The sequence below is a fragment of the Notolabrus celidotus genome, chromosome 7 (assembly GCF_009762535.1).
Source record: "Notolabrus celidotus isolate fNotCel1 chromosome 7, fNotCel1.pri, whole genome shotgun sequence".
NCBI lineage: Eukaryota > Metazoa > Chordata > Actinopteri > Labriformes > Labridae > Notolabrus > Notolabrus celidotus.
In genome coordinates this window covers 9,357,267-9,378,733 of record NC_048278.1, presented here as the reverse complement: position 1 = coordinate 9,378,733, position 21,467 = coordinate 9,357,267, and the positions used below count along the sequence as shown (strand labels likewise).

The window sequence follows — 21,467 nt, the reverse complement described above, 5'->3', positions numbered from 1 at the left end:
GGATGGATCCAGGACCAAGTGTGAATGACAGCAGGCCAAGCAGACTACTCCAAACATCCTTCCAATGATGTCCAGCTCCTCTAGAGGCATTCCAAGACGACTGCCTGTCAATATCAAAAACCATTGTACCCTTTTTTTTGAACTAGACTCCGAGATACTTGACCTCCTTCACTTGAGGGTAAAGACCCCTCCCCACCTGGAGGAAACAATCCACAATCCAAAGCTATAGCAGAGAACCATGGCTTTGAGCATAGTGGTGTAGATCCTCATCCCAAGTGCTATGCACTCAGCTGCAAACTCCCCCAATGCCTGTCAGAGGTCCAAAACTGAAGAAGCCAATAAGAACTACATCATCTGCAAAAACTAGAGATGATGACCTGAAGCCCCTAAACTAGACGTCCTCCTCCCATATTATCTGATTTAAAAGTATTTCTTCCAGGAGCTTCTAAATTGTCAAGTTCACCAAATCTGAGACAACAAGCTGGACAGACCGACAAACCTTAAAATAAGATGCTTCAAGCACAGGCGGTTGGCCATAAAAGGACTACAATTTACATATTAAATACACACAACTGTGCTTTTTAGGAAGAACATATTGCATGTGTGTACATCAGATTGTGTGCCATAACACTGTGCGCTCATGTCTGCATACATTTGTGTGTGTGTGTGTGTGTGTGTGTGTGTGTGTGTGTGTGTGTGTGTGTGTGTGTGTGTGTGTGTGTGTGTGTGTGTGTGTGTGTGTGTGTGTGTGTGCCTGTGTGTGTTTGTATGTGTGTGTTTGTTGTCCAGTTTGAAATGCCAACCTGCCCTCCTGGGACTGAAGTGGGAGAGAAGAGACGATCGAACAAACACAAAAACTGTCGATGTGGACATTATTCCAACGTCCCCGTGGTTGTGTTTAAATCGCTGTGGGACTTTTTAGTGTTTTGGTGAGACAACATCATACATCACAGAGGTTTTTATAACCCGATGAGCTGTCTCAAAAAGAGCAAGAGAAGGGGGTGGGTAGCAGTAAGAAGAGAAGACAAAAAGAGAGAAGAAGACGGAAAAAGAGAGGTCACTCGACATTTTTCAGTTCAACAGATGTGAGAAAAAGAATCTCTGATATTTCCTTTATATGACTCAAAGTGTATTCAAATGTAAAATGATCAAAACTAACTAAACTACTGCTGTGAGAGAAAAAAAATCATTCACACAGTTAACTTCTTAGCTGTTTTTGTCACTGCTGCAAGATCTGTTCTGATAAAATCACTACCATCAATATTATCTCAATTTTTTGATGACAAAGAATTGATGATGTTAACATTGCAAAACACAATGCACAATGATTAATTCCAACAACAGAGACAAGCCTATTCTCTGACTGGATCAAGTTTTCAGGCTATTCATCCTACTTTTGGGAGCGGCTGTAGCTCACATTAGAGTCCGTCGTCCTTCAATCTTAATCCCAGCTCCCAAAGTCTACATGCCAAAGTGTCCTTGGGAAAAACACTGAACCCCAAATTTCTCCCAGCGGTGTGGACAACTTACACAGCACCCTTTGCCAGCAGTGTATGCATGTACTGTTTATATATAATGTAGTGTGAAATCACATTTATAATTTTTTTAAAAAGTACAGGCAGAACATGCATCCTTTTCTTCAATGATCGCCATCAATCATGGTTCTTTGATTATCTGAAGGCCAAAGTCATGATCACGATGAAATTGGAATGAATTGTGCAGCCCTAGTTTAAGTGCAGTCCTTTACTATTGGTACTTTTGTTGCCATAATTGCAGTACAACAAGACTGGAAAGCAAATGTACTAACATCTGTCATAAAACCTCTTCTTCATTGTCCAGCTTCACTGTTGTTAACATTTCAATTAGGGATTCACCACAATGAAACTTCTTGGTCAAAACCGAATACCGTAAATGAGGAAACCAAGGCCGAAAACCGAAACCGAAACACCAAAATAAATTATTATGCCAATTATTAGTGGGGAGACCGAGGATAGTTGCAACATTTCACTCCTTGGATTTGAGATTAAGCCATGCATTTTCTGTTTGTGTTGAACAGGCATTTTCTAGGCTTTTTATCCTCAAATGTGACTTTGAAGAAACATATTTTGTAAGTCCTTAAAGAATTAAGCTTAGAAGATGTATGCCACTTTTTTATGTTTGTTTTTTAAGTCAAAGGTAATATAACAACTGTTTAATACTTTAATACTAAGTATGTTGTGAAGACAGAAAGGGTAAATGTTATTTATTTGTAAATGCACTGGCCACCCCTGCCTATGTGAGAGCCTCAGTTGGGCCACCCCGGTCAAAAAGCTCTGGACACGCCCCTGCCTCTAGGCTGCTCTGTTCTCCTTCTCCCCTGCTGTGCGCTTCTCCGTCTCCAAGCGGGTTCTCTGCATCCATCGCGGCCTGGATCATTTCTTGCGCCCGCTGCTTTATTCCCACATCCAAGTAATGATCTCTGTAACGTGGATCAAGTACAGTCGCGATGAAGTCCAGAGATCCGAATAGATCTCAGTGAAATATGTGCCAACAGACTCTAAGAGTGTACTCTTCATTGTTTTCACTCCGTGGTCCGTCTCAACCTCTTTGCTTAGAAGACGCTTTAGTGCTGCAATTAAAGGAATAACGTCTGCTACAGATGCATCAGAGGAGCTGATCTCTTTAGTCAGCTGCTCAAAGGGGGCAAGAAGAGAGGGAATGTTCTCTATTAAGACCCACTGGTGTGAAGTGAATGTTGCGGGGAACTAGTGATCTGCGCTGCAGGACTCGCTTTTGCACAAAGCAATCCAGACGCGTTTTTTGCTTGCGTCATCACAACATTCTGTTTCGGTGAAAAAGGTGTTTCGGGCCGAAAACCGAAAATGCACTTATGGGCCATTTCCGGCCGAAAACTTTTTGGTGGGCGATTTTTCAGTGCATCCCTAATTTCAATGACAAAAAAATCAGACAGGAAAGGAGAGAGGGATGTCACCCGGTTTCTATATGTTTATAAGCACCAACCTTGGAACTGTTGACTTTGAGCTCAAAGCCACTGTAAAAAGGCCACGCCCATAAAATGTTCCAAATACAAAAATGAGAACATACAGAGAGCACACTCTGAGAATGCAGATACACCAACCAAATCCTTTGGGTTATGTTATAATAGTTTAGAGTTTTATTTCTGGTCAAAACAATATTTTGAGCTAACTCTTATGTCTGTTTTTCTTTCATTATTGTTAACAGTTTTTCAAATGTTGCTCTGTCTTTAGTGACTATTTGTTTATCAGCACAATGTGCAGGCTAGAAATAAAAAGTAACAAAATTACCAGTTTAAATTCCCAGGAGTTCATTTTTTTGTTACCAAGGTATCAAGCAGACAAAACTCCGGCGCAGACTTGGCCTAATGGTTAAGTTGTGCGCCCTTGCAGCAGGCGGCCTGGGTTCAAATACAGCCTGCGGCCCACTTCCCCCATGTCATTACCACTGTCCTCTCCTCATTAATAAAGGATAAAGGTGTGAAAGCCCAAAAATATAACTTAAAACAACAAAACAATAAGCAACGTCCATGTTATAGTAAAATATTGCCATGAAAAACATCATGAAACTTTTCAGGATGCGTTTCCTGCTTCAAATGTATCATTGTTAAACACATGCAGTGACCCAGTATGTACGGGCCAACAAGAGATACTGTTGCCTTGATAAAAATAAACATGTAAATTTATGCAGAAGTGCTATAATAATGGCTGCTAACTTTCTACTGCAAAAACAAAGAATTAAAGCAACTAAGAGCAAAATAAAAAAAACAACAACAAAAAAAACCAAAACCAAAAAATAAAGTTTATCAAAATTTTCAGACAGCCTCCTCCTCCCTCCTCCTCCCTGCTCTGTGTGTGCAGGACGCTGGTGATAAGCTGCAGCTTTGAGCCGACTGACAGAGTGAAGCATGAATGAAATGAAAATTGAATAATGTGCTCTGGCTCTGTGTGTTGGGTGTTTATGGTTTAATACACGACTTCCTGGGAGTTTCACCAACTCCCTGTGCAAAAAACAAGAGCCAACACGGTCCAAAGGGCTATGCTCAGCCAGTTGTCCTCTGGACCGAGTGGGCTGTGAGTGAAACACACACACACACACACACACACACACACACACACACACACACACACACACACACACACACACACACACACACACACACACACACACACACCGGCCTATTTGGCAGCTGAAGCTCACATCCAGCCCTTGCAGCAGAAATAGCGCATGTATGTCTTTGTGTGTGCATCTGTGTGCACGTGTGTGTGTGTGTGTGTGTGTGTGTGTGTGTGTGTGTGTGTGTGTGTGTGTGTGCAGTCATGCATCATTACCTGTGTTGGCAGGTGTGATGCAGAGGGGAGTCTTACGTCAAAGCATCCGTGTTGTTCCGGACTGTAGAGGCAAACAGCTCTGAAATAAAAAGAAAGAAAAACATGTTAATTTAGTTGAAAGTAAATATTTGGGGTAATTTCATTATGGTTCAAACCTGATAAAAGTGAAACAATATGCACACGCCAGCAGTGCTGTTGAGTTTGTCTTGCATCTAGGCCAAATAGTTTGAGCATGTGCACATTTTGAAATGTTTCCCCCCACTTCTTTTTTGCAGTTACTCTTCTTATCGTGGTTTGAAACTGCTAGGAATCATGAAAAACTGGCCCCAGATAGTTAATTCATGCTGAAGAATGTTTGATTTTGCAAGAGAGAAACAAAAGGCCATGTTCCCATCCAAACAGTTTTTATATCTGATCAAAGTCAGCTGATCAGAGGCAACGAAGTTCTGCAAAATGTCAAAAATATCAACAAGAAATGTGATGGAAGCACTTGTCAGTAAATACACATGTCACAAGTATGGCAGCTGTTTGCAAAGCTACTCGAAACTGTGTTTAAACAGACTGAAATGAAGCAGCAGAGGTTTGTTTGTATGTCAGCTGCTGCAGAACTTTCCCTGGAGCTGTCAGACGCTAGGCTGTACCTTTAGGGGAGACTCTCAAACTTAAATAACGGGATCTGTTATTCACAAATCTCTGATGTCATATTGCTTCAGAAAGTAAGAAATATGCTCTCATTTTTGGTTGAAAACATTGAAAACTTGAGCTCAGGTAGACATTTCCTCCACTTTAACTCAGTTGGTGCAAACAGAACTCATTTATTATGTTTGCTGGATCATTTCTAACACTGCCTGAAAACTCCCTTGATGTGGGAATTTGACAGTTGAGCAAAATGAGTGCAATGAGGCGAACAAGTTGTAATTGTGACAGGTCTGAGTGTGGCTGTTATTTTTGATTCATACATCAGGGAAAACAAGGGATAAAAACGACAACACTGCTCATGGCCAAAATAACAGCAACAAAAAACAGCCATTATGTTTCAGTCCAGTGGCTTTACCGAGCCAGTGGACTGGAGCTAAAGGTTAATCAGATGTAGTGTAGCAGTGCGACACACTGCTTTACAACATTTTTGTGTTTCACTGACAATTTTCTATGAAACAGGATGAGACATTTTCAGCTTGCTGGATTCTTTCTGAGCTCCTGACAGTTTTTTTTTTGCTTGCAAAAAGCTTTTGGTCAAACAGAGCCTCTTTGGCTGAGTGGGGGTAATTGTAACATCCACTTACTTGCACATGGTCCAAAGGAAAAATAAGCTCTATGACCATAGAATGCTATTTCATACACAATGAGGTTCACAGATTTGAGAACAAATTAAATTCCAGGTTTGCTCAGAACTTCTACACATGAAATGAAAACCCAGCTATCTTAAATAACTTAATGTATGTATTTCCAAGGAGATGTGGGAAAATTATTGTGAACTGCAGTGGAAGATAATGAGCTCAGTCTCATGGAGGTTTTTTGGTTGGAAGTGTCTTATCAGATATTTTATTACACCACTTCAGAAATGACACCACACAAGTTTTTCCAGTTGTTGGAGGAACTGTGGCAGTCAGCAAGTTAATGATTATCACTTGTTTTGGTCCTGTCCCAAAATACACCCTTTTTGGTTTGATATACATAAAGAACTAAGGGAGGTGTTTATTACAAATGTGACTTTTAGTTGGGACCAACTCTTTGTTGGACACATCCACTAATATAAAATGTATTTATTTGTTTGGCATATTGAGCACAGCTGCCAGGAAGAGAATGACCAGAAAATGGCTTAAACCTGCCCCAACATCTATCAATGACTGGTGTGATATAATTCATGACATTTTTTAAATGGAACAGATTACTTTTTCTTTGAAGCTTCAGAGAGCCAAATTTGAGGAAGTGTGGATTAAGTAGATGTCTTATATTTCCTCAAAAATACCTTGTTTTTTTTAAGGTATTCAAACATACTTCTGTGTATTAAAGTATTTATATTTATTATTTTCTTGTGAAACAGACACCCCACGTTCTGTCATTAGTCATTTTTTTTGTTTTGTGGTTGTTTTAGTTTTTGTCTTTATTAAGTTATGTCTTATAACATTAAAAAACAAGGTGGATCCCTATAGATGACAAGTAACAAATGTGATTGGTACAATTGTGAATTCATGTGATTCCAAATAAAAAATGTAAAAAATAAAGAAAACCCAGCTATCTTTATTCAGCATCATTTACTTCCTTGAGAACATAAAGAAAAGTAGTCTGGTAAGAATATTAAACCACATAGAAGCTGACAGTTTGGATGTTATATTTTTTAAGGTTATTTCTAAACTGCAAGCTCAAATCTCAGCACACTGAAGAGTCAGATGAACACACACTGATGACTTTAGTGAACTACCAAACTACCACAAAGGCTCAATCCCAGTTTAGTAGTTGGAGCAGGCTACGTGCTGACTCTCTCACAACACTATTGTGATGATGCCATGTCTGTGCTCTGACTCTCAACTGAATCATAAAAACATAGATAACATGACAGCGAGGAAAACCTAAACATCCAGCGCTTCCCCCTTCTGGTTTTCTTTAGTATTGGTCATAAAACCTGCCTCCTCCATATGAACAGATGGGGCATGGTCTTTGCATCGTCACTGAGACAAACTACAATCAACTTCTATTAACACAGATTTATAGAGTGAAACATACTATCCATTTAAGAATAACTGAGACTCAAAATCACACAGTAGTCGTAGTTTAAAAAAAGACATATTTTCTTGTTTACCACATGCAATATAAGTTAACCCCTACTTCAGAGAGATTTTTTGGTATCTCACGAATAATCCTATTTTAATTTTCTTAATTGGCTTTCTAAACCTGATCCTGTATTCTCCACACAAACATCATGGTGGTTTAAAAAATAATGACTTAATTATCCTAACTTAGCATTATTCTGTACGGCTAATAATTAACTTTGAATACCACAACAAATTAAATCAGGAAATAAGTACCTAATATTTGGATTTTGATGAAAGCTGCATGCTGAATAGATTGCTTTGCTTTATGTAGAGATGTTTCAGAGCCAAAACAACAAAAGAACAACTTATTTATTCAATTATTCGCACGTGTCATTACTTTAAACAACTCAAGCAAAAAAGGACAATAATCAAAGTATATAAAGTTAATGCTGAGTTAAATACGAATGAGAATTCAAGTATGAGAAATTTGCAGTTTTAGTACAACATGAAGGTTTTGACCTTTGGTTTTAAATAAATATTCTTCAGCAGAGAGTCTAATTAGTTTGTCAGACAGCACACCTTTGACACAACACAAACTAATGAGGTGCATTATTGTGCAGACACAGGCTGTAGGCTTCATAAAGAAGACAACCAGAGTTGTGCTCTGTTTAGAGAAGTATGAAGTATTAAAGTATTAAGACATTCAGGCAGCCCATGCAAGTGCTTATGGTGACTCGTGTGCAGGGTTGTTGTAGGGTTATCACAATACCAGAATTTGGAACCTAAAGTGACGCTGATACCCGTTTTGATTAGGGGTTGATCAATATCAGTTTTTCAGGGCCGATACAGATCACTTTTTTGTAGTTCATGAGATTGATAACCAATGTTTGGAATCAATATGCATTTTCAGTAAAAATAGAATATTTATGTCATGATTTGGAGTGTGGTCTTATTATTCAAGAAACAGACTACATCATTAATAATTGCTATAAGTTAAAATGCACAACAGCAATAAAGGTGAGTTTTTATCTATGAAAACTGTACACCTTTTACACTACATGTATGTATTCACCAGTGGTACATGTGCTCAGATGTTTCACCTCCACTGACAGTCAAAAGTTTGGACACACCTTCTCATGCAATGGTTTTTATTCACTCTAAATGTTTTCAACATTGTAGATTAATCCAGAAGACATCCAAACGATGATATGATATGGTTTAGCCATAACAGGGAATACAGCTGTAGTCAGATAGGGCTATCCATTGTGTACTAACCCTACTTCTGAACAACACAACTGATTGTCTCAAACACATTAAGAAGGCAAGTCATTCCACATAATGAACTTTTGACATGGCACTTGTTCATTCAAAACCATTCCAAGAGACCGCTTCATGAAGCAGACTGAGAGAATACCAAGAGTGTGCAAAGCTGTCATAAAGGTAAAAGTCGGCTTCTAAAATATAAAACACATTTTGGTTTGTTGAACACTTTTTTTGTTAGTCAAATAATTCCATGTATGTTATTTCATAGTTTTGATGTCTTCAAAGCATTGAATGAGAAGGTGTGTCCAAACTTTTGACTGGTAGTGTAAGTAAAAGTAGCAGTGGTAGTTAGCAGGACTTCAGGTGAGACAATGTGGTGAGAGACAACAGACCTAGAGGGAATGACACACCTGCAGCAAAGCCATAGGTAAAAAAGCCATAATTAAAGTATATCAGTGATCTGCAAGATTTAATGCTGATACAGTTAATTGACAAAATGCCATATATATATATCAGCCCCTGATAATCAGTCAGGCCGATTATCAGTCTACACTACAGTTTTGATAACACAGCTTCAAAAACACCCAGCTCCTCCCTGAGCGTTTGTGTGTAGGTGTGGATGTTTCTATCAGTTCTGTAGAGTTAAACTGCTGTGAAAATCTGAAAGTAACATCTTTAGTTTCCACTTTGTATTCATTAGCAGCGTTCGCTCATCCACTGCTGTTCTCTCTCTCTTTTGCTTGATTTTGGTTAGGAATATGACGGTAAGTCTGTCGTTCTTCTGTAGCGTTGGTGCATTTCAATACTAACAATTGCAAAAAAGACAGACATACTGTCCCTAACATCGTATCAAACATTTTCGAAACACTAAATAATTGCACCTGTGTGAGTTTAATTGTGTTGCATAGAGATAAACTGTGTGTCTGACAAAGACTGAAGTAGATTACAGAGAAGTTGAAAATACAAATATAGCATACACACAAGCTAAAAATGTACTAAAAATGGCCTAACCTTTTACAGCTCCAACAATTACTAAATAATATAAGACAGAAATATAAATACTGATTAGGGGCGGCGTTGGCCTAGTGGTCTAAGCGCGCACCCCATATACAGAGGCCATAGCCCTTGTCGTAGAGGTTGCAGGCTCAATTCCAGCCTCGACCATGTGTTGCATGTCCTCCCCCACTCTCTGCTCCCCACATTTCCTGTCTCTCTTCAGCTGTCCTGTCTATTGAAGGCGAAAATGCCCCAAAATTATAACTTAAAAAAGAAGAAGAAATAAATACTGATTAAACTAAGCAATATTTGCACTTGACCTGAACACAGCCTAAAGATTTGTGCTATTATGCGGGTAAAGACGATACAGTCACCTGCTCTATTTTTCTCTTTCTTTGATCTCAATCACAGATTATTTCCACTAATCATGTTTAACTTGCGTTTCACCTTTTTATACTTGACCTCTCCCAGAGCATAATTGTGAATTCTCACTGTTCAACAAGACTCAAAAGCCAGGGACACATTTCACAGAACACCAGAACAAGAGATTCACAAAAGGGGTGAGGTTTCTGAGGTCATCCATCAGTTGAATCCAAACTGACACGGTGAAGGCATCTCTACACTCTGAACAATATTTCTTTCCTGAGCAGCGCACAGCCATCTTCCATATTATCTCACCTGGATGACTCTAAGCACTATTTTTTATATTTTCAGAAAGGCTTTGTGAGGATAAGAAAATGTTTGAAAAGGAATCCACTGATCTTCGAGGGTCTTTGACAAATTCAGACTAGCTCATCACGAGACTAAGCGGGCAATTTTTTGCTACATCTTTGCAAATTTCCTCCAGTTTCTCCTGAGATATCAGGTTCATAAGAACAAATTCAATAGAGGAACGATCCACTCAAAACAATGTTGACTGCAGCCACAGCTGTTGCTGGCTCAAGAGGATAAAAAATAAGCTTCAATAAATAACAATCAAGAAAGCAAAATAGACGTCCTTATAACAACTTACACACCAACACATAAATCTGTCCAGTGACTTCAATTCCTCAACAGAGATCCTCCAACAATCCATTTCTAGTTACTTTCCTACAGATGGATATTACTTCCTTTGTTAATTCCAAAATATACCTTTTTTTGTTAAAGCCTCATTAGAAATAATCAAATTCAAACACAACACTGACTGGAAAATGATGAAAAAGCTGTATAAATACTGCCAGAAGACGCATCAAGCAACAAAGTTTGTTATCTCAGCTATAGCATCAACACAGCTGACAACAAGGAGATTCAAAAGGTCAACAAAACACAAGACAGCAGCCACAGCTGGCAAACAAAAACACAGTTTGGTGGTCGCTACAACCAGAGAGTTCAGTGTCTAACTTCAATGTCAAATCACCTCTCTCTTATATCTTTGACCGCTCAGCCAGCTTTCTAAACTTCTCTTCTCGTTCATTCTTCTGTGTCCGTAAACCTCTGCTCTTCACAAACTTTTCAAACTATTTGAAACTGTCAGAGTGCTGAAGTCAGGACTGTGACAAGGACACCGAGTCAACAAGTCGCTGCCAGACCCCCAGTGCACCTGCTGGTCAGGAAGCATCGTGGGTGTGTTTGATTGGGGTCACTTAGCATGCTGGACGGGTGGTGCATTAAGTTGATGATTAATTAAGGGAGAGGCAACCCTTTATTTACTCTCACAGAGGGGCCGGGGATCAGACCACAGCCAATTCTTCTTCATTTAAGTGCATCAGTGTGCAGTTTTTGTCCAGCTGACTTACTGCTGAGTCTGCCTCCCTTAACTCCAGACACTATGCCATAATTTTTTAAATAAATGACATCCAGTTTTTACTCCTATCAAACATGTTTTTGAATTGCACAAAGTAAAATATTTGAAATATTTAAAATGCAAACTTCTTGAAAACAGCCGAATGTTCCTTTGCTGCTCAACAGAGCTTCTGTGGGGAAGTGGGTGTGGCCCCAATAAGATAAACTGTCTCCTGTGACCTGTGTGTGAGCTAACACAAAGAAGCAGACATACCGCAGGGATGTGAGGAATCAGAAGAAGTGTTGTTGGCTGAAATCTTCAACTTAACAAGTTTTTTTTTACAGGACTGTGAAGAGAAAACTGCTCTTATTGGAGGTGGAGTCTTTGTACTGCCCTGGACTTACAGAACAACTGTCCACACACACCAAGAGCGAGGTGACTGGTTGTGTTTGCTTTTTTTTGTGCATGGATGAATTTCAGTTTGTCACATCCTCACAGTGATTGGAGGATGCAGAGGCCCTTTCTCCTCTCTTCTCCCCGCTACAAAGTGAACTACATCTGAAGTCACGCAACAGCTGAACGAAGCTCCTTCATCAGGGTGGAGGGATCAAAACAACAGCAAGATTTAGGACAAACTTCCCTCACTCCCACGAAAACAGGAACTTTATGTAACCATAGTTACTTGTCACACAAACAGAAAGCAGTTTATATAAATAACCAGTAAACAAACTCACAAAAATCTCTCCACAGTATGAGAAACACTCCACATCTTTGGTGGTCATTTTTTTTAAAAAAACATCTTAACTTCAGTCTGATGTTTGTAATCTGCATATTTACAAAATAAAAAGCACTTCATAATAAAAAAAAACAAAACGATTGTATTATCTTCATCTTTATAAAAGCAGTATACAACACAGAGTTTCACCATGACAAACTTCCTTCATGATCAAAAAGCACATCTGCTTGACTGAAACGTTGAAAACAATGCACAGGAACAGCAGACAAACACGATAACAGATTTCTATGTCCATATGGGGAATGTGCCTTTCAATCATGCACCAGTAGAACATAACTATTTCCATCATCATGACGTTTCACACTGTCAAAAATAAACAGATAATTAAAAACCGCTGTGAACAACTGCAAATACAGTGACAAACCAGCGTGACAGCTTGGGTGGTGTTGAAGGGTTTGATGGATAGCGGGAAAAGGAAGTATTTGAAACTGTCAGCTCTACTAAAGGGAAGCCAGTGCCGTATTCCTGGGGTTACATTAGTATGACAACATGCGCTTTAAACATTACATTTATTATCCTTTTCAGGAAGGGACTTAATTGTGTTGGAATAAAGTGGTCAAACTGTGTAGGAGTAAAATGATTGCGTTTTAATTTACATGTCAATCATTTTATATCAAGACAAAGTACTTGTGTTGATGGAACAGAAATAGTTTGTGTTGATTCAACGCAAGTCTGTTAGTTGCAGCCAACGCAAATTTTTGTGTGCAACCAATGTCCATTATTGAATTGAGTAAATCCAACAAACCTTTTTTTTCTTTTTTTTTTTTTCTTCAGTAAGTAGATAATATTGGATAGCCTGCAGCGCCTGTCACACAATGCAGCTCATCAGGGAGAGAAAGAGGTCCTTCAGTACGTCCCTCCTGAGTGCATTCATGTAAGTGCAGCATTTCATGTTACACATGAACCTTCTCACACTGTTGTTTTAAATATTATGTGCAGCTGGTTGCTGATGACGTCATTCTGCACTCTCTTAGTTTTGGCTCACGTCAAAACACTACGTCAATCACAAGCCTCATCTATTTGCAGATCACCTGATGTGATAATGGAATGAAGGGACATTTAAAAAAAATAAAAAACTGCAGGTGAATAATGTTAAAGAAAAATTCACACACATGAAAGTAAGTTCAGCTAACATATTCAGTAGTCTCCATCTCTGTTACCACCTCCCCCCGCCACAGCTGCTGCATCATTCTGTGGAAAGCACTGAGAGGTAACCTAAAAAAACGGACCCGCTAGAGACAATAGAGAAGCTATTTTACATCTGTAGTCCCTTCATACAACAGTTTGAAACTTTGTGAATTCATATTTTTCAAGATACATTTTGACATTGTTTGCATCTTTATGGTGTGACAGCTAAAGAGAGACATAAATATTGGATGAGTGGGGAGGACATGCAGCAGAGGGGCCGAGGGTCAGAGTCAGATCCTAATGCGGACAAAGCCTCTGCACTTGGAGTCGCTCTGCTAACTGAGCTACACACGTGGCCCTACTGTTAGAATACAAAAACAAAAACACACACAACATCCTCTGGAGAAGTTTGACTTGTACACCAGCAGAGGGCGCTCCAAATAAATTACAATCACGTTAATGCATTTGCATTTTTTCATGGAAAACCAAATAAAATGTATTTAAAAAAACAGATTTGATCATAATCCTGGAAATGTTGATCCAAAACCATTTTACAATTCATTTACAGAAAAGTGTTACTAAATATTTTACCTTCATATGGAGTTAAGTTTACTTGGCTTTGGGCTGTGTCACTTGACCTTGGTTTTCTGTACTGTGAAGAATCTATCAGCAAAAAAGGTGTTCCAGTGAAGAGGGAGATTGTATTAAACTGGGAGATTTTGAGCTGCTAGAATAGACAAAAAAATTATTTGATTATCTACCAACTGCATGATAAAAGTTTGAAATTTGAATTTGAACTGCATTTTCAGATGTATGCCATTCAAACACAAGGTAACACAAGACAGCATAAAGAAATGCTGATAGAATGTGTGAGCAAGCTACCTATCATTTAATAAAGCATTATAAATCCATAAAAGGTAAGTTGTGTTGAGAAATTCTTCTTCTTTTAAAATGTCTATTTGTACTTATATTTGGCATTTCATATTTTAATTTTATTTTTATTCAATGTTGGAAATATTTAATTATTTTTTAGAATGTGCTCTTCACCCAAGGACGCAGAGGACACCAGCATGTCTGATGTTCAGATTAAAGGCGGCAACTGAATAGAAGGCCAACAAAGGGGGAAAGCAGAAGGTGACTGCAGAGGTCAAAGTTCAGCAATGCTGAAGTTGTACTGAAGTGTTTTCCGCTGCACACACGTCCACAGGAACATGTATGTTCACACCAACCCACGCTTTCCTCAACTTCCCATGTTCCCTGATCCTCCTGAGTCACCGAGAAAATTCACACAGAGGCAACACATCGTGAGTTTAAGCCTGACTGAGCACCAACGAGCCTGCTTTAATGTCATCAACCAGCCAGCAAGAGAGTATGTGTGTGGGACAGAGAGAGGGACAGAGAGAGGGACAGAGAGAGGGATGGAGAGAGGGACAGAGAGAGGGACAGAGAGAGAGACAGAGAGAGAGAGAGAGAGAGAGAGAGACAGAGAGAGAGAGAGATGCAGGGAAGGGGAGTGGAAGAATGTTAATGTAACCAGTCAGTCAGCTACAGGCCCACACTTTCAGCACAGGGTGGCAGTGACCTTCTGAAGCAACTGACACCAAGCTGACATGCGCGCACACACACACACACACACACAAACACACACACACACACACACACACACACACTTGTGCTTCTTGACATCAAAGCGCACAACACATCTAAAATACTCATCCATAAGAACAAAAGGCTTCTTGGTATTATTTTTACGACATCAAAAATGATTGAATTACCCAGTATATGTGTTGTCCTGCTTCGGCCGTCTGAAGTTGTTGATATAAAGTATGAATTAGCATTTTGTCAGGTTTCTTAATTTTTTTTGTCCTCGCTTGGGCCCTTGAAACACAAAAAACAGATTGTACACCTGCAGCACGAAGTAAAAAAAAAGCTGCAGAGGAGGCTCAAATATTTGTTTCATGATTTGTAGACTGCAACAACTCAAATTGTACCAATTGCATTTGTTCTATTTTCTCAAAACAAGATGTTACATCTAATTTGAAGAAACAGTACAAAGAGGATCATTTGATTTTCTGCAATGGCAGCTGTTACAAGCAATTAAGAACTCCGTTTTTTTATTGTAATATCATAAAACAAGACTTATATCTTATTTCTTATCTTCTGAGTAATTGGATATTTTGACTTGAGTTTTGCAGTGCAATAAATTACTTTTGGTTAACTTTAAAAAATACCAGGTTGAGGCTCTATGACTCAAAGCCAGGTCTTTAGTATTTGTTTTTTTAATGTGACAATCTTCTTGCAAAAACCTTACGCCTATTTCTACTCTGAAATTCCCGAATCCTGGTACGTGTGTTTCTTAAAATTTCATGGAATATATCTCGTTAAACTAAGCATTAGCCTCATTCACCTGTCAAGTCCAAAACTAAATCTTATTTTAAATATAATGAGGTATTAACTAGGGTTGGATCAATCTTAATATGTAAAATTATCTGCCAATGCAACACGCAACATTTTCTTGACATTGGCTTTGGTAAATAATTTTACTAATTTATCAATTCTGAACAAAAATATTGACTTATAATATCTTGAAATGCGTTAATATCAGCACTTATCGGGCCAACTTGACAACTTTTAGGAGTAATTTAAAAAAATTTAATTGAATTTCACAGATGAGATTTGAGTTTTGCAGTGTTAAAATTTAACTGAAGATTAAACATTAAAAATATAAATTGAGACCTGATTATTCAAGGCCTGGCCTCAGTAATGTAGCAGCCTTTTTTACGACCATTCTTTTGCAAGATGTTTGCACCGTTTCTATAGATACACTACAAAATTTCAAATCTTACCAAGTTAATTTATCCTATTCCTGTTCTTAATATTCCTTTAGAATAATCTTTCCAAGTTTGTTGAAATAAAATGTAACAATATATATTTTTTTCCTTTTTTTTTTTAAAGTAACAAAACAATTTTGCTGCACTTGAAGATATTTTTTTAACATTTTTTTCAATATCGTTGTGAATTTTTACTCATTATATCTTGGACTATCAGGGCGTATCCAGTGAATATAGCTTATTTGAAGTCATATGAGATATTTTGACCAACATTAGACAAATAGTAAAGACTCTAGTTTTTGTAGTGTAAATATCTAAATGATGGTTAAATGCTAATAGTATCACTCCTGGACCAGTCCTCTAGCACCATTTTCAACGCAACTTCTATTTTCTTTGCTGCACTGCAAAAACTTGAATCCTACAGGGTTTGTTTGTTTAATTAATCGTCAACATATTTCGAAACATTTTATAATCTACTAGTCTCATTCATCGGACAAGTCCTGATATTTTGACGACAATATTAAAGCTAAAAATAAGGAAGTACTTGCTTGTAATTAATAAAATCTGGCAATACCAAGGGTTAGTGTCAGTAGTGGGTTAATGAGTCAAAGTCAAGGTCAAAGGTGTCAAAATCTAACTTTTTAAATCATCGAACCTCCTACAGATTATTTATATTTTCCTCACTAAACTACAGTAACTCAATTCTTACTAAGTGCTTTTGTTTTATTGGTATTCAAAAATCTAATCACACTAAATGTAAGCTGTATTCATCCGACAAGTCCAGATATAACATTGTATTTCAAGATATTCAAGTCAAAAATAAGGTCTGAATTGCTTTGACTGAGTAGAATGATCTACCAAGAATGCAGAAATGCTCACTTTTCATCTCATCCTGCCTGCATTTAACAGAACAAAGAAGGGAATGACAGAATAAGAAGGAAATAAAATAGTATAGATTTAGTTTTAGCTTCTTAAAAGTAAAAATTTGCTCCATCATTTAAGCTACGTGCCGACCACTGAAACTTATTCAGTTCAATTCAGCATATTCTGCAGCTTTAAATGCGTATAAAACTGTTGACTGGAGTTATTGGAGTAATTTTCAGTTACACAGGATCACAAAGGATGGTGGCAGGATTTTCCCTGAGGAGAGGTGTGCGGTGAAGTCAGAGGGGGAACATTAAACCGACAAACGCAGGAGGTGTAGATCACAGAGAGAGAGGAGGTGAGCTCATTCTTACGTCACATGCAGGCATGAGTCTTAAAAAAGATCAAACAAATGTGTTTTTATTTTTCACACTTATGAGTCATGTCACAACTAGAGCAGGTTGTGCAGAGCACATGTTCGATTCAGTTCATGAAAAACCAACCCTGATCTCCAGTTTTTACACATTCTACTATTTTTGGAGAAAAACTATTTTTTTCTGCCAAAGTCTGCAGTTACTACTACAGCAGACTTCATTAGAAACATGAAGGCCTTTGGATGGTTTATATTCTTCTGGAAATGCTGCTGCTACATTTGGATCTATGGTAATACTCCCCCCTTCAAAACAGTCCAAGTGAGGTGATAATAGCTGATTGAGTTTGATGAAATTATGTGTGAACAGTATCTAAGTGGATTGTAATCCCACTCTATTGTGGACAATCCCTGATTTGAAGTTTATCTGATAAACTTTGAGAAAAAAAGAAACATTATTTCATCAATAATTTACTTGAACATTGGAAAAATAAAAATCCAACAAGTTTGAAGGGGTAGGCAACATTTGGGATTTGAAAATTTATTTTTTATTTTTAAGATTACTGTTTCAAAATTCCAAAAATAAACTTTAATGTTCTCTGAGATTAAAGTGCTACAGGACTGAGGAATTAACACACAAATTTACACAAGCATAGTTTGAAATAACTCTCTTAGATGACAGCAGGAAGTCAACAATCCTCAAGAAAAATGTTGATTCAGAGACCAGAACGACAAATTCAAGAGAAAAATATTTAAAATGTTATGGTAAAATTTAGGAAAACAATTGAAAGGGGAGAAACAGAGAGAATTCTGAAAACTGACATAAAAGACAACTTTACAAAATTAAATCAGATACAAGATTTTTTTTTTTTACAAATATACGATATAGAATGTAAACTTTTTATTGCAGTGATATATAATTTTCTAACTTCATATTCAAAGATTTTCAAGAAAATAACATCTTAAAGCTAAATCTCCTTGAATATTCTAAGATTATAGGACAAAGTAACCGAGTTACGAGTGAACATTTTTTTTTTTTTTTTTTTGTATTTTGCATTTCTTCGTATCTTCATAATCTGTTCAAACAGAACTGAAATACATTATTCCAGTTATGTAAGTGGTGCCCTGGTACTTTTAGTTTTTTATTCAAACAGGATTAAGCAAAAATCGCTGTCCTGCAGCCGGGTCACGTCCGCCCACTGTAGGTCAGATTTCACGGGGTTATAAGTCGCCAAGATCATCCTCTTTATCCTCATTCAGATTCTGTGGCCTAGTTTTTGAAAATCATAGTCCTGTTTTAGTCCTCCCTGTTTCTGTCAGGCAGCAACAGGTTGTTATTATTAGGTATTTAATACATTATTGTGTTTACTTGAAAATATGTGAGGGTTTCCTTTAAATTCTATTGAACAAAAAGTAAAAAATAGAGGATGGTGTAAATTTATTCTACATGGTTTTGTGAGATATTGAATGTTTCAAAAGTCCATTGGGAAAACTGTAGATCTAGAAAGTGTAGACTCAGTTGGTGCAGTACTCGGGGAAGAGTTGAAGACATTGAACCTGTCAGCTGCTCCAGTTTCATGACCCTGAATGACTTGTGAAGTAAAGATTGCATAATCACACCTGCATTCAATTACAGTACACTTTTTGCACTCCTATCTTTGTCCTAAGAACACACAACTTTGGTTGTTCAAATTTTACTGAAAATTGTTTGAGGTTCATTCACTACAATATGCTAAACGCAACCACATTGAATTAAAGCCGGTTTACAGCAAGTATGTCCAACATCCAATTCCACATCCTTATCTTGAGCTAAAACACTTCAGAGATGTAGCTGTATGCTACAATTTTTGAGCTGCCTGCTTCTTCTTCTTGCTGATTTGGAGCCAATTAATACACAGGCCAGTAACAGATGGATACTGGGAACGCTGGGACAGCCTACAGGTCAGAGAACTGGTACGAAAGGTGTAATCCTGCAGCTGCTAAAATTAAGTATGGATGTTTGTGGAATATAAAATACAGCACTGGTACAGCTGGTCAGCTCGTGTTTTTCCTTCTAAATTTGTTAATTCGGCGATTGGGAAATTAAAGTTTAAAGTTAAAAAATTTGATTAAATTCAACAATATTCAACACTTGGCATCAGAGACAATTTCACCAAATACAAAAAAAACAACAACAAAAAAAAAAACACAAGTATGACAGCCCCGGCAAAACACTAAAATCTACTGATCCAAGTAAATTTTAGCTTAGCGTACACACACACATACACACATACACACACACACACACACACACACACACACACACACACACACACACACACACACACACACACACACACGCTCCATTGCAGGACAAAAGATTTGTTTATGAAGCTCCAGGTAGCTTTCATCAGCTGTATCCTCCGTCTGAGCACTCCCTGGATAATTCACACACACACACACACACACACACACACACACACACACACACACACACACACACACACAAACAGTGTGTACTATGCGGATAAATCTTCAGTTTGAGGGCTCTCATGGTAATTATTAATACACATACACACATACATACACACACACACACACACATACACACAAAAAACAGCTCATATTGTGAATATACACACAGAAAGGCACACACACAACACACTATTAGGACATAAAGAGATAAAAATACATACATGCATGCACACTGCGCAAATTGAATCAACTTGTGCTGGTGTGCGTGTGTGTATGCATGCACACACATACATTACATGAAATGAACATGGATTCAAATTACTTAAAGATGTATTGAAATACATTTTTTCAAGATTTAACCTCTGGAGCAAAATCTGTCAGTCAGAATGAAAATATTGTGACTACAAATTTCAAAAGTTCAATCATATGTGAGGTTCTATGTTATTTCAATCACTTTGTTTTTATTGCTCCGTCATGTTCACTCCTGTATCTGTTTGCTATTTTTGACAATAACTTCTTGTCATGCAGTTGAATTGGACGCAAAAATAACCATCACACTACTTAAGAATATGTCATAAAATGTTCTAAACCTATGTTTTGAGGGCTGTCCTGGTTTATTCAAAGTAAATACAGTAATATGATGAACTAAATGATTACGTGCAGAACAAGGAAAAATACATTTCAGTGTCATAAATTGTGATTTGAGTCGTTCGCAGTGTGTTTAAGTGCTGCTAAGAACATGCATTGAAAGATGATGGTAAAATATGCCTCAATTCTACTTTTAAAGAGTGAAATCATCAGTGAAACAAAAGTGAAACAAAGTTTTATCTATTTTTTATTCAAATGTAAAAACACTCGGTGTATAAATGTACTATATTTTTAAATAACTCCTCTTCTTCTGGTGTTCAGCGAGGGAGCTGCAGCCATCTGTGGAGCTAACAGCAGGAGGACAGTATGCTGCTAGAGACTGTGCAAACACCTCTCACAACTCACTCTACCTTCTTCTTCATCTTCAGCCAGGTTATCACTTAATAATGGTCTGAATTGTGAGATTTGTCATTCTCACACATTTAGATCAAAACAAGCATGATTCTTATGCTTAAGGTGCAGCTAATTACCAGTTCCACATTGGTACAGTGAGAGCTCAGTGTTGTGCAAAGCTGCAGTTTACAAAGAAAGACGAGGCAAGAGGAGACTGAGAAGCTCAGAGAATGACTTCAGTTTGTGTAACGCAGCTCCACAAACAGAGAAAATACTCATACGTGACACTATAGTTGAGTTAATACCATGCACAGAAGCATGCAGATAACCAGAAATAAAGAAAGACACATTCCAGATAAACACTGTGTCCATTTCCAGATCGCTGCATCAACAAGGTGTTAGTATTTCTTGCTGAGCTCGCAATAAATCTCAATTAGCTGATAAACTTTTATTTTTTTAGCGCAGATCATGTCTGTCATTTTTTCAAGTAAGAAGCATTTGCAATGTGCTTGTTTGAGCTTTTTAAATCCACAAATTTGATGATTTTCTGCATCATTTACTCAAGCTTTAATCAAGAGTTTGGGGGTTTCAAGAGTCTAAGAAATTGTGACGAGTATCGCTGACATTTTTTAAAATATATTTTAAAGACTTAAAGAAGCAATCAACTAAATAATTTCAGATTTATTGTCATGAGACAACCCCTACCACACTGTAAAATAAAGTAACGTAAAATGTAAATTTCCAATGTAAGCCTCTGCTTTTTGACAGACCACATCAAATGTCATAACATCTCACTTTGAGCATGAAATAATGATGCAACCAAGCTTCTGCACTTCCATTCATTAAAACCATTTTATCAATGACACCTGCAGCGGGATGCAGAGCATCAAAATAACAAGGTTATACGCTTCCTTAAAGACAAG

General features: G+C 37.7%; 1 protein-coding gene across 1 annotated transcript in view; it reads right to left on the bottom strand.

Annotated features, from left to right (window-relative positions):
* Window positions 1–21,467, bottom strand: part of tenm3 (teneurin transmembrane protein 3) — a 517,897-nt gene that overhangs the window by 369,156 nt on the left and 127,274 nt on the right. Inside the window, 1 exon segment of the mRNA XM_034688142.1 lies at window positions 4,347–4,425. The gene's annotated coding sequence lies outside the window, so the exon portion shown is untranslated.